General features: G+C 38.8%; 1 long non-coding RNA gene across 1 annotated transcript; it reads right to left on the bottom strand.

Annotated features, from left to right (window-relative positions):
- Positions 1-453: 453 nt before the first annotated feature.
- Positions 454-12,713, bottom strand: LOC118451866. The gene is made up of 3 exons (XR_004841445.1): positions 12,578-12,713; positions 3,874-3,879; positions 454-465 (listed from the first exon to the last, which is right to left on the bottom strand). It is a non-coding gene; the product is annotated as an uncharacterized LOC118451866 (long non-coding RNA).
- Positions 12,714-13,023: the final 310 nt, after the last annotated feature.

The raw sequence follows: 13,023 nt of genomic DNA, 5'->3' as shown, positions 1-13,023 counted from the left end.
TTGTTACAGTCAAAACGTATTTTATGAACTCCTTTTGTATAAACAATGTTATTATGGTGAGTCCTGAATTCTTTTAAGGGCTTTTTAAGCTACTGAATGTTTGCATTTTACTTTTTTTTTTTTTAAATTTAAAAAACTGAGAGGTGGAAAGACATTTTTGTTGGGCTATTGCATGTTTCAAAATCCATGATAAAAAGAAAGGATGTTTTCAGGCAGATTAAGAGCATTTATGTTACTGCTGTTGAGTGCACATTCTGAGTAATCTGGCACATAAGTAAAATCCATTCAGCTCACAGCAAACCTGGCAGTCACATGATGTCCATTTCCTAGTCTGCATACAAAATGCTGCTCATTAGATGCTCCAGCATGGCTCACGGTGAAAAGGAGCTGCTGTCGGAGAACCAGGAATGGGCTGCCTGCAGCACATTATTTGCTCAGTTTATAGTTGTCGTGGTTTAACCCCAGCTGGCAACTTAGCATCACACAGCTGCTCGCTTGCTCCGGACAGGAGAGAGAATTGAAAGAGTAAAAGTGGGAAAACTCGTAGGTTGGGATAAAAACAGTTTAACAGGTAAAGCAAAAGCTGCACACTCAAGCAAAGCAAAGCAAGGAATTCATTCCCTGCTTCCCACCAGCAGGCAGGTGTTCAGCCATCTCCAGGACAGCAGGGCTCCATCACACGTAACGGTGACTTGGGAAGACAAACGTCATCACTCCAAACATCCCCCACTTCCTTCTTCTTTCCCCAGGTTTCTATGCTGAGCATGACATCATATGGTCTGGAAGATCCCTTGGGTCAGTTGGGGTCAGCTGTCCTGGCTGTGCCCCCTCCCAGTTTCTTGTGGCTCCCCCAGCCCACTCGCTGGTGGAGTGAGATGAGAGGCAGAAAAAGCCTTGGCTCTGTGTAAGCGCTGCTCAGCAATAATGAAAACATCTCTCTATTATCAACACTGTTTCCAGCACAAATCGAAAACATAGCCCCATACCAGCTACTATAAAAACAAAACCCAACACAATAATATATAGACATGTGACAGCTGAGAACATTTGTTGCATAAATACTTTCAGTCACCTGGTGACTCAAGGTATTCACATCCCAAAGAAATCTTTCCAGAAGACTATGCCCATGCAATAAGAAAACTTTTTGTCATTAAGTTTATGTCAAACTACCAGTATTCAATAGTTTCTGACAGATGCCAAATGCCTTATAAGGAAAAAAGTTAGCGGGGTCGTGCAGCTGTATGTACTCAGTTGCTGGCTGGGGTTAAACCATGACACAAGGTCATACCAGGTATGTGTAAGCATCTTAACAAATCCATGGCTTGCTTTAGTTGAAACTTGGGAAGACAGGTTTGGGGAAAAACACAGACTAAGTGGGTATGGTAGCTCAACATTTTCCCTGTCTCAACCCTGGACTGAAGTGAAGGACTTGGACCCATTAATGGGCAAGCAAATAAAAGGATTTGCATATCTTTTATAACAAGCTAGAGATTCTAGTACTCTTCTGTAATACTATTTATGAACATTACAATCCATGTTATCTAGGGAAAGTAAAAATATGAAGCTATATGTACAAGATTTTCAGTATTACATAGTAATAATCTTCAAACGGGAAACACAGTATACACACAACCACCTTTGTATTTACTTGGCTCATTAACATTAGTGGCGTTCACAAACATTAGTGACCACATCAGCCAAATGAATTTAATCAGCATTTGCAAACAGATACTTCTCAATTTAGAAGATTTAGCTAGACAGTGGTAAAATTATAGGATTCAAATTTGCTGTGATTATTTTAAGTGCTGCAATTAGAATTCAGTGCTTCAGCTAACAGTATTTTAAGCTGTGTGTTGAGATTCAGCTAGTCAGAAGTTATACATGCAGAGACGAGCAAACATATATTGGCCAGCCCGAATGGGGGCTAAGATTTGGGTGGAAAGCTCTACAGCTGCTTGAACAATTGTTTCCTTACAGGCACTTGAAATCTCAGAACATATGAAAGCACAGGTTACTGTGAACTATGTGTTTATGGGAACATAAGGTACTAAGAACATGAAGGAATTTATGGGTAGCAGCAGCAGTATGCCAGTACCTAATCTGAGGTACCTTTCCAAGTAGTGAAAATCACAGGCTGAAGGTTTTTCTTGTAGTAGTAAACATTAAATTACCTGAAATGAAAGCTAAACTGTAGTTTCTTTTTTAAAGATATTCTTTGTTTTTTATTAATAGCACACTTGGGGGACCTCAGCGCATAAACCAAACACCCACCAACAGGCATCACGTATCGCTTAGACCATGCCCCTTTCAGTGTTAGGGCATATTTATACAGCCCAGTAGAAGATAACATGTGCTGGGATCTGAGCTCATTCACTGCTGGAAGCCATGGTTGTCACTGTGTAGTGCTCACCCTGGAATACCAGCTTGAAGGTACCTGTCATCAATGCAAGTGGTGGCATGCCCCCAGTAAGCAGCAAAGGGATTCATGTCTGTGATTTCTTCCCTCAAGTTAGGGCATAAGCCTGCTTTCAAAGCAGCCAAATAGTTGGAATATTTGCTTGGGATGTAGGAAATAAAATTAAACTAGTCAGGGAGTCTATTGCAGCTCAACAAGCAGGCTTATATGACAGAAAAGAAAGCTGACTTTCAGCTACAGCATTTGGCCAAGCTGGAGAAGACCAAGACTGTAATTTGAGACCTTTCTAAGTATCATGGGCTGAAAGAGCATGCCTGGAAGCATGTCTCAGACAGGATGAGGCTTAAAATGTATTTGCCCAGCTCTCAATGATAAAGTGGTCCTCACACATGCTGGAGAAACAAAGCAGCACGGACAACTGGCGTGCTCGAGACCTACCTGAAAGCACTGCTAACCTAGACCTGAACCCTATCTGCCCTGGTTTAAAGATTTAAAGGTTTACCAGAGAATGAAACAGAGAGGCACCAATGAATTTTTAATAACTTTGCATCTTTGTAACACATTTGGGGCAGGAGGCCAGAAGGAGGAAGTAACTCAGGTAACAACTGCTAATTGGCTTTAGATATGGAGAAAGTCAAAGAGATTGGCCTTGGGCTAGGTGACTATTGGTGGTTTGTGTGGATCCTCTTGGTTAGAAAGCAAGAAACAGTGCAAATAATAACAAGGCTCCCCCAGGGGGAATGTTTCTAGGGATGTTCAGCCCTTTGCAGGAGGCAGAGGCCGAGGTGAAGGTGGTGCATGGAAGCCATCTGCCAGCCCGGACTCAGACAAGGTGACCGGTGGGTGCCTGTCCCACACTGTGCACCTGTGGTGATGTCACGAGCCGGCCATGGGACAGGGGAGGACGTGTCTGGTGTGAGCATGCTTGCACAGACCCTGCAAGGGCAGCAGAACAGAAACCATGTCCCACCCACTGTACCCCTCCAAATTTGCAAAGCAGCCTCAGGTTTTCTCTCCGAGCAGTGTGGTTCTGCTCCCACGGCTGCCCCACCTTGGGATGCTGAGAGGCAGTCCCCTGGGTGTGTAGCACCATTCTGCAGCTGCTAGCAAAGATGAAATAGTTATTTTTCTAAAAGAAAAATGATCTTTCTATTATGTTAGTTTTAGGGGAAGCAAACACTTATAATTCCAGATATATTTTTAAGGTTCAGCAAGCCTTTTAAAAAGATAGGCATTTGCTATTTTAGCGTGCTATTTTAGATACATAGATCATAAAGTAAACTGATTACAAAAGCCGAAGTTTTATTAGTCCTTCTTTTCTTTCCTTTACTTGTAGCTTTGGCCTAGCTTTAGCTTTTCCATTTGCTTTTCCTTGCCCTTTTATTTCCCCTTTGCCCACAGGAGAGTGCTAATTTAAAACCAAGCCAAACCAAACCAAACCAACAGTTTTCTTATACAGCAGACTGTTACACATGTAAGTTTTGTTCTTCCCCCGTCTCTCCAAATCTCATTGCTTGTAATTTTTGTCATATGACCATAAAGCTTCCTGTATTATACAGAAATAAAATAAATAACGACTGTAATAATTTGAAATGGTAAGATAGATAACATATTAAAATTGGGATATCTTTTATCTTTTGACTGAAGAACATTTTAAATTCAGTATGCTCTAGAGATGCAAAAAGTTTTGAGTATGCTTGAAATGCTGTGTAACATCTTCTGTTCAGTTTCTATTTATTATCTCTACTTATATGTTTTGTACAGGGGTGGTTTTTTTGACATTTCATTTTCTTGATGGGTCTAACAAGGGCAGAACACTCTTTTATAGGGAATATTTGGTTGAATTTGCTTTTCCCTGTCTCCTATGTTTGGTCCTAAAAGTATACTAAAAATGAAAGAGAGATTTTGGGAAGACTTTCACCTCTGAATTCCAGATTGCCCTCTTCTTTCAGAGACGAAAAGTAATTCACTATAGGTTTGCTGTCCAGAAGCATGTAAAAATAAAAGACAGGAGGATAAGTGGAAAGAGAGTAGTGAATGAATATCATGTGCTTAGTGATATGTCACATTTTATATCACATGATAGTGGAATTGACTTTTTAACTCCACCATAACTCTTGCTATATTTACAAACAGGAAATTAAGCTAAAATACTGAGACCAAGTAAGAACATACTGGGGAACATTAGAACATTTCATGAGAACTAACAAACCTCTACTTTTTTTGCAGAGGTTGGGCAGAGCTGGTAATTGGAGATACTTTTCAAATTATTTAGTTTATGACTTCTGTGTGATTATATCATGGTGTAGTGAGCACTGGCAGTACAGTCACACATCTCACTTTTGTGCCATTTATCTTTTAAAATTACTTTGATGATCACTAGGGCTGGTGTTTCATACTTTGCAGACTGAGAATGGTTGTCTAAGAACTATGAGCACTAGCACATGACTTGGAAGACCCATATGTAGTTCACAGTCCAAGTGTGGCCACTGGCAACTTGTTTAGCATCAATCTTTCATTTCATTCATAGGGAGAGACTAGTGCTTTACAACAATTCAGCTATGAAGGAAGTTAAGCTTGTTAAAGCAATAGGCTATGTAAGGTTTTCATAAGAGACAATTCTGTACATGCAGACACATGCATGCATCCTTTTGATCTGTAAATACATGTATTTGCACTTTATTTACAATGCTTAGCCTAAAAATCACTGTTAAATGGATAACTATGTAGTATTACTATACTGTCTGTGGATGAAGACAAAGTTCACTGTTCTTTAGCAGAAAATATTTGTTTTCCTTTCTGCAGGATTCCAGTCAGAAACATGATTATTGCTGCAGGACCATTTTCAAATTGTTGTTGTTACATCAGTGTCCAAGGTAACTTAATTTTCCAGGTTTCCTTTCTTCCTGTTTAAGGTGGAAGGCACGGTACATAACTCAATACTTGACTTATCATTGTGGAACATGGGCTTGAGCAACCTTGAGAAGATTGTGTTCTGTTTGAGGTTGAAATATTGTGGTATTGTAAAACATTACCTTGTGCAGTGACAATAAAGTACGCATATTCTGACGTGTGGTGTTCTGCTGGATGCTTAAAATTGTTTATAGACTTGAATTTAAATATTAAGGACTTACTATTTCTATTTATTGTGCCCATTGAGCAGACATACTGGTACACATCAGCTTTGAGTAGCATACTGTCTTGCTTTTCTGCCCAGGTACATTTTAAAGTCTAAGCAAACAAAATAGTGTATCTGTAGGGTTTGTGCACCAGCAGTATTCTGTATCAGGCATACCTGCAAGCTCTAGCCATTGTTACATTTTATAGTCGTAAGTTTTACATCAGCATAAATGCATTAAGTTTCCTTCAGCTGAAACAAAGAGGCTGAACACATAGGTGAAGTACCAGGCATTTAGACACTTTAACATTTTAGTGTCAGTGTCAGTGTCTTCAGACACTGTACTGAGAGAATGTATAATTTCTACTGTTAACCACATCTTATGTAGCAAAGGTAAGATAATCAATATATTGATCTGAAAACATTCAAATAAGTCAAAGCCTTACTAATTTGCACTTTGTTAATCCAGGTATCCTGTAACTTGTGCACAAACCCCAATAGCCTCTCTTCACATCTCTGCAGAGATTTAAAGGAAGAAATCTGTATTTTAAGCTCACTGCACGTCATTGTTATCAGCAATATCTCACATAACATTCGTTAATACAGTTTGAGGTTTTATTACAACCAGCGAAACTAAGACTTACTTGCCCCTCACAGATCATACAGGTAAAATACACTGTTGTTGTTTGTCTTACTGCATTCTGTCATCCACAAAACTGAGCAATTTTCAGTAGTTTTCCCTGTCTCAACAGTAATGAATGAGAATGTAGGTAGCATCTCACTGGTGCTGTGCTCAATGCTGGAGAAGTAAGGTTTGTCAGGGAGCCAGTTATGGCAAATTTCAGGAGGTATTTAGAGCAGCCAGAGTCCTCCTGCTGACAAATCAAGACTAGAGTCTGAATTTGTTGTTTGGGGTTATAGCTTCAGTTTAATAACTCCCCCAGCACACCCTTTGGAACCATAAATAACTTTGACAACATACTGCCTTCAAACCTTGTTGCCATTTTGTTCCATTTGCCCATTTCAGTCCCTTTGACATTTACTTTTCTGAAGAGCCATTCCTTTCTTAAATAAGAATGGAAATTAAAACAAAAAAGACAACTCTGCTTTCTCATTAACTACAGGTGGTCTGTGCAGGCACATGGGAGTCAATGCTGATTACAAATAACTTTTCCTCACAGGGAATTTCTATAATAGAAGGCAGACACTTAGCATTGGATAATGCAGTGCAAAGAAGAGCAGATGAAAGGAAATGTAATACAATAAATTTTCCTGAACAGGGGATCTGAGTGTGCCTAATACCTGAAATACAGGCCCTTAACTCATTCTGAATCTCTGGATATGAATTCTGTTGTTTTGTGGGTAGGAGTTTTTGATATCATCAGGCTTTGCAGATGGTGAACATGATGTTGGAATGTTATTTGTTAGATGTTAGATGTTGTTTGCTCTTTAGATAGTAAAGCCGATGATTGTACAGATGGAAAAAATTTTGTAAGGGAGCTCTCATATATACTTTGACCAATGTTTTTTAACGGAATAAAAAAAATAAAATTGTTTTGCTTATGCAGATCTTAAAGTAGGGACTACCGTTCAACATTTTATTTTACTTCTGCCACTGAAATATGCAATTTTGTTCTTCAGTCATGGTTAAAGTGCACAATTTATGTAGTCTGAGCATTCTACTTCCTATTAGGTTAAGTATGACTCATTGGAAACATCTAAATCCTGAATGGTGATTCACCACAGGGGTGAATTACTGCTCTTGGATACATGGTGGCCAAGGTAGGTCGTCAAAGAAAAGGACAAAAAGAGAACAAACAAATGACTCACAGCATTGCCAGAAAGACAGAAAAATCATTCAGAATTTCGTGATCAGTTTAACAATCATTCTCATGAGAAAACAAAACAGAGCTTTGGTGTCATGCTGCCTTTTCCTTGCTTCTATTGTAGTAATGTCTACAGGCTTAAGTCCCCATTGAATGACCATATAGCTAGACAAAATTGCTACTCCAAGGAACTTAGATCTAATTTTAAGTAAGCTGTAGCAAGTGAATGAAATTTATAGTCGCAGAGGATGAGTAGAACATGAAGCCAACAAAATAATATAAAAAACTATATGCACCAAAACAAATCAATGAGAAGAATTTTTCATACAGCTAAATAAAAATGAACCTGCCCCAGCTACCTCCATAAGTAACAATGGATTTTTACAGACATTACAGCAGAACAGAGTTTCATTTTGGCACTGGGAGAAGGAACTGTTAACCTGGGACATCACTTTGCAGAAATGTTCCTGGTTGTTGGGAGTGTGCCATCAGGCTGAGAAGTGCTTTTGAGATCATCCTAGTAACAGCCTGTGAAAGCTGCTGTTACAGGGGCAGCATAAGTGACAGTGCCTGATCTGACACCATTTTAAGGAGAAATATATCAGATGAAGCAGAGCTGGAGGTGTCCCATAGGTGAGGAGAGAAATCAGAATCAGCTGCAGCTGTGAGAAAGGGAAGCTTATGGGGTATAGTGATGGGTTTAAAAAAAAAAAAAAAAAAAAGAAAGTGGGTGATCTTGGCAACTGAAATGTTGCTATCAACAAAAACCTTGCAAGAATAGCTTATGTATGCGACATGTATATCCATACGCTTGTATTTTTTGGAGTTTTTTCCTTGGATGGAGTTTACAGTAGGACTAGTAATATCTCTGCTAGATTTCTCTAGAAAAAAAAATGTGGAAAGCTTTTAATCCCAGTTTTATGCTGTTTATGATAAACCATTAATTGCTCCCTGCATTAAACAGTTATATCACCTTAACTTTGTGTTCCCAAAAGATGTCTAAGTATTTAAACTAGTTTGGACTGATGAAACTATTGCTACAAGTCAGCCTTGTCTCCAAAGGTTATGGTGAAAGATAACTATCTTAGCTTTGCAAATACAAATTATGTCAATCCTGCTCTTAGGCAAAAGGCAGGTCTTCTCCTCTGTCTGTAAATACCTGAATTACTACAGAACAGTGAGTGAATGTCTACATAATAGCCCTCAGCCTCCACAAATGGCTATGGAGATGCCTGCCATATTTTTCAGAACTTATGTCTAGCACTTGATCTCTGCTCTGCTGGAAAAATGGTATCAACAGAAGTGTCTGAATGTGGGTGTTGACCCAATATTTGCAGACGACCAAAGCACTCTATACAGTGCTTTGATAATGTAAAAACGACTCAGGTCCTGAACTGAAGGTTACTCTGGTCTTCCTTCACAGGTGAAGTAAATATTAATGAAGCAAATAGCCATGGCCTTTCTGTTTCTTACTAACACACAGCAAAATTGCTCATAAATTGCATCACACTGCCTGTATCCATTATTGTCTCAGTGTGTGAAAACATTTGCTGAGTTCATAAGCAACGTTACAAACTGACCTTCCTAAGAGCTTGTTCTTTCATAACTCTGTGTGTGAGTGTGTGTATGATTGTTTTGACTTCTAAATGATCATCAGGAATAGTTATAAGTTTTAATATAGCCACAAAAGCAGAACTCGTACATTCACTCACTGTGTCAGCTGTCCCTCGGTGAGTTTAATGAATGAAAAGATATGTGTTGCTGATTCCAAAACCCCAACTGAAATGCAAATTTGCGTAGACATAGATAACATAGATGCACCTTGTTTTCATGTATGGAATGGGAATAATTTTCCTGCTTAGGTATCATTATGTTGGTACAGCTATTTAGTATAGGAATTCATAAATCAAACAAAGCTTTGGGTAAAGGCACTGTTCATACCTTACAGACCCTATCCTGATAGCCTTTATATGGTTAAGCTAATGCCTGCTGTGAGTGTGAAGGAAAGGATCAAATCTGAGTCGGGAAACTGGGCCAATCAGCCTTTGTAGTAGTGCAGCTAAAAGTTCTATGCAAATGTGGTGTCATACAATTAGCAATTTAGTTGCTAATTGCCAAATCAGTTATGATTATTGGTTAGTGCAATCCACATACTTTTTAGCATAAAACATTCTAATATATGTTTCTTTCTATAAACACATGGGGTATTCTTTTGAGAAAATGAACAGCTTTCAAAACAGCAGTAAATAATCATGTTTTATTTAAAGCTATTGACAGTACTGTTTAATTGTGTTTAAGCATGCTGGGATTTTTTACTGCTTACAGTATAAAAATGGTTACTGAAGGCTTTTCAAAGATGATCCTCTAAGTAAAGATTTCTAAGAATTCATTCAGATATAGAAAGAAGGGAGAATTTATAATGGATTATTAAATTAATCAAGAATACCTTTTCTTAGTGAATGCAAAAAGTAGATATCCCAACTTTTTTTTTGTCTTGTTGCTGTGAATTTGTTCATGAAGACAGGTAGTCTGAATGATTTCAAAATAAGGTTAACCAGCATGCCAGTCAGTACAATGATTAAATGTAACAGGAAATCTCAGATATCATTATGCCTTTTGTGTGATCAGGTTTTCAGCATCAGTTGAACAAATTGGGGCAGAGTCTTTTGGTTTAGGGGTAGAAATGCTGTATCAAAATGGGGCACCTGAGTAGAATGTCTCTGCAATTGCAAGAGATGCAGGTTTGAATGTACTATGCTGGGAAGAGTTTATTTTTAGGCTAAAATGTTCTTGGCTTCCTACGCACATTGACGAGTGTAGTAAGGAAGCTCAAAGAAGTTTTATGTTGTGGTTAGAGTTTGCCAGAACTATGTGCACTAGCTGAGGATGCTGCTATGGCCATAGAAGCGCATGCCCTTGTCATTTGTGTTGGAGCAGGCTCTCACCACAAGGCAGCTGGTAAGAATCAGAGGTGTTGCCTCTGACCTCCTACAGAGATGTTTTTCTAGTTTCTTTACAGTGTGGATGCCTTCTTTTGACTTGGCATTTGCTGTTGGGAGCTCCTTGCAACTGTCATCTATTTGAGGTAGCTGAATTTTTGTGGTCTTTTTTTTTTTTTTTTTTTTTTTTTTTTAAATAAGGAGTGTAGGTTGCTTTGGTGTGGTAATAAAACACAGCAGTAGAATTTCAATAATTTCTCCATGAGATCAAATAATAATCACCACAAAAAACAAAGGTGAAAGTTGTTGTTTCTAAAATTCTCTGTTCCCTAAAAAAATTGAAATTATCTTGGTTTTTTAAATTTACTTAAGCAAACTTATTTTTAATTGTACATAACTGCTTTTACACAGTAGTTTACTAAGTATGTAACAAATGTGTTTTATCATCTTATTTGTATGTTATAACGTGCATTAGCTAAACCATACAGTGAAAACTAGAGACTGTAGAAAAGGCCAGAAGAATTATCATTATAGTTATTTGATATTTGCCTTTTGCAAAATGAGTCATGGAATAGCTAATAGAAATATAAAAACCTGGAAGAAATGAAGCTGTAGTTATGCCACATAGCATATGCCATCTGTTTACAATGTGTTGCTAAACATCAGAATGGGCAGAGGGACGCAATCAGTGCTGTATCTTTGCACAGGGGTCAGCCATCGATGTTATCGTGGCAGCCAAGAAGTGCGATGACCTGCTGAGATGGGCTGGTTGGGAGGACTGTGCAGTTCTGTATGAGGACTGCGATGTCAGTGCTCCTGAGGGCAGAATGAAGATTTGACTGCAGGGTCTCCAGGTATGAATGTCAAATGAGTTGGTTAGAGATATGGAAATAGATTAAATTGCTCATCCACGAAACTCAGTATGTCCTATGTTTTGATTTTCAAAACAAGCAGCAGTCCCTTTTCCTGTGGCTCAGCCATAGCCAAATGTGTCTGCATCATCCTGAAAGTATCATATCCAGATAGGGTTTGAAGTCTGACCTAATTTCCCTGACTCCATACTGTAGGTGGATAGCTATGGGGATGCCTGCTGTCTGGTGTTATCCTAGGTGTAGCCTAATCCCTGAGAAGTCCCCTCCCTTACAGTAGTACCTTTGCAATGTATATTTATACAGAAATGTTTACACTTATGCACACATACATGAAAGGAGAAAAGCACATTTGTATGCATATGCTGAAGTGGTTGTGCCATAAGCTTGTGCACAATCGACTAGACAGGAACTGTGTGACTTACATGTTTGCAAACAACTAGAGTCCATTTGAAATACTGTTTGCATTAGAACACATGCAGAAAATGAGTCTCAATGAAAAGATCTGTACAGCTCCAAAGAAATGTCAAAGTAAAATATGTCCAGACACTTTTGAGTGACAAAGAATCAGAGTAAATTGTATTTGTGTGCTGATAATGACAGCATGTAAACAAAAAAAAGGGGAAAATGGTGATCCTCACTGGATACATTATTAATAATAAATTAGTCTCTCAGTTACAGTTTGCAGCAAGATGAACATTAGCTACAGTATGCCCCTAAAGGCCCAGTTTAACTAAAAGCTAATTTCTAAACATATTTCATGATTTCTGACTGGCAAGAAGTGCTTACCACTTTCTAACATTGTTAGACTGCCATTCTTAAGTAAAATGGGTGTGGCTCTTTTCATTTAAGTAATTTTTGTTTTAGAGGGGTCTGATTTTCTACTTTGTAGAGTAATTTGAACATTAGCACAACTCTCTGGAAGTGAACAGAGTCACAGTATTGTGAAAGCATGACAGAGAAAAGAATCCACACAGCTTAAGAATAAAAAAAAAAAGAATGCAGAGCATTACTGCCTCTCACTTTCCCCCCACTACTATCTATCTCTAAAGACAGTATACAGAGTTGGATAATATATGACTCTGGATTCTGCAAAAAGCTTATTTCCAGGGCCAGCTTGAGCTTCTTTATGTTTTTATGTTGTATAATATGAAAATTACTTAGCAATAATTTAGAGAAAGTATGTTAGGCAACGTTGAAAAATTCACAAGCATTAGGGTTCTTAAAAATCTTTGCATCATGTTTTCTTTATCTTTCTATTTCCAGGGTAATTGATTATACAGGAATCATAGAATCATAGAATGGTTTGGGTTGGAAGGGACTTTAAAGATCGCCTAGTTCCAACGCCCACTCCAACATCTTCCACTTAGACCAGGTTGCTCAAAGCCCCATCCAACCTGGCCTTGAACACTGTCAGGGATGGGGTATCCACAACTTCTCTGGGCAACCTGTTCCACTGCCTCACCACCTCATAGTGAAGAATATCTTCCTTGTATCTAATCTAAATCTACCCTCTTTCAGTTTAAAGCCATTACCTCTTCTCCTATCACTACATGCCCTTGCAAAAAGCCCCTCTCTGGCTCTCTTGCAGACCCCTTTCAGGTACTGAAAGGCTGTTATAAGGTCTCCTTTCTCCAGGCTAAACAACCCCAACTCTCTCAGCCTGTCTTCATAGGAGAGTTGTTCCAGCCCTTTGATCATCTTTGTGGCCCTCCTCTGGACTCACTCCAACAGGTCCGTGTCCTTACATTGGGGTCCCAGAGCTGAATGAATGGTTGACTTTCCGGGCTGCAAGTGTACACTGCCAGGTGACACTGAGCTTCTCATCAACCAGCACACTCAAGTCCTTATCCTC

Source organism: Egretta garzetta, unplaced genomic scaffold, assembly GCF_000687185.1.
Source record: "Egretta garzetta isolate BGI_Z169 unplaced genomic scaffold, ASM68718v1 scaffold272, whole genome shotgun sequence".
Classification (NCBI taxonomy): domain Eukaryota; kingdom Metazoa; phylum Chordata; class Aves; order Pelecaniformes; family Ardeidae; genus Egretta; species Egretta garzetta.
The sequence above is the reverse complement of the archived record's forward strand: the minus strand, read 5'-3'. Positions and strand labels throughout refer to the sequence as shown.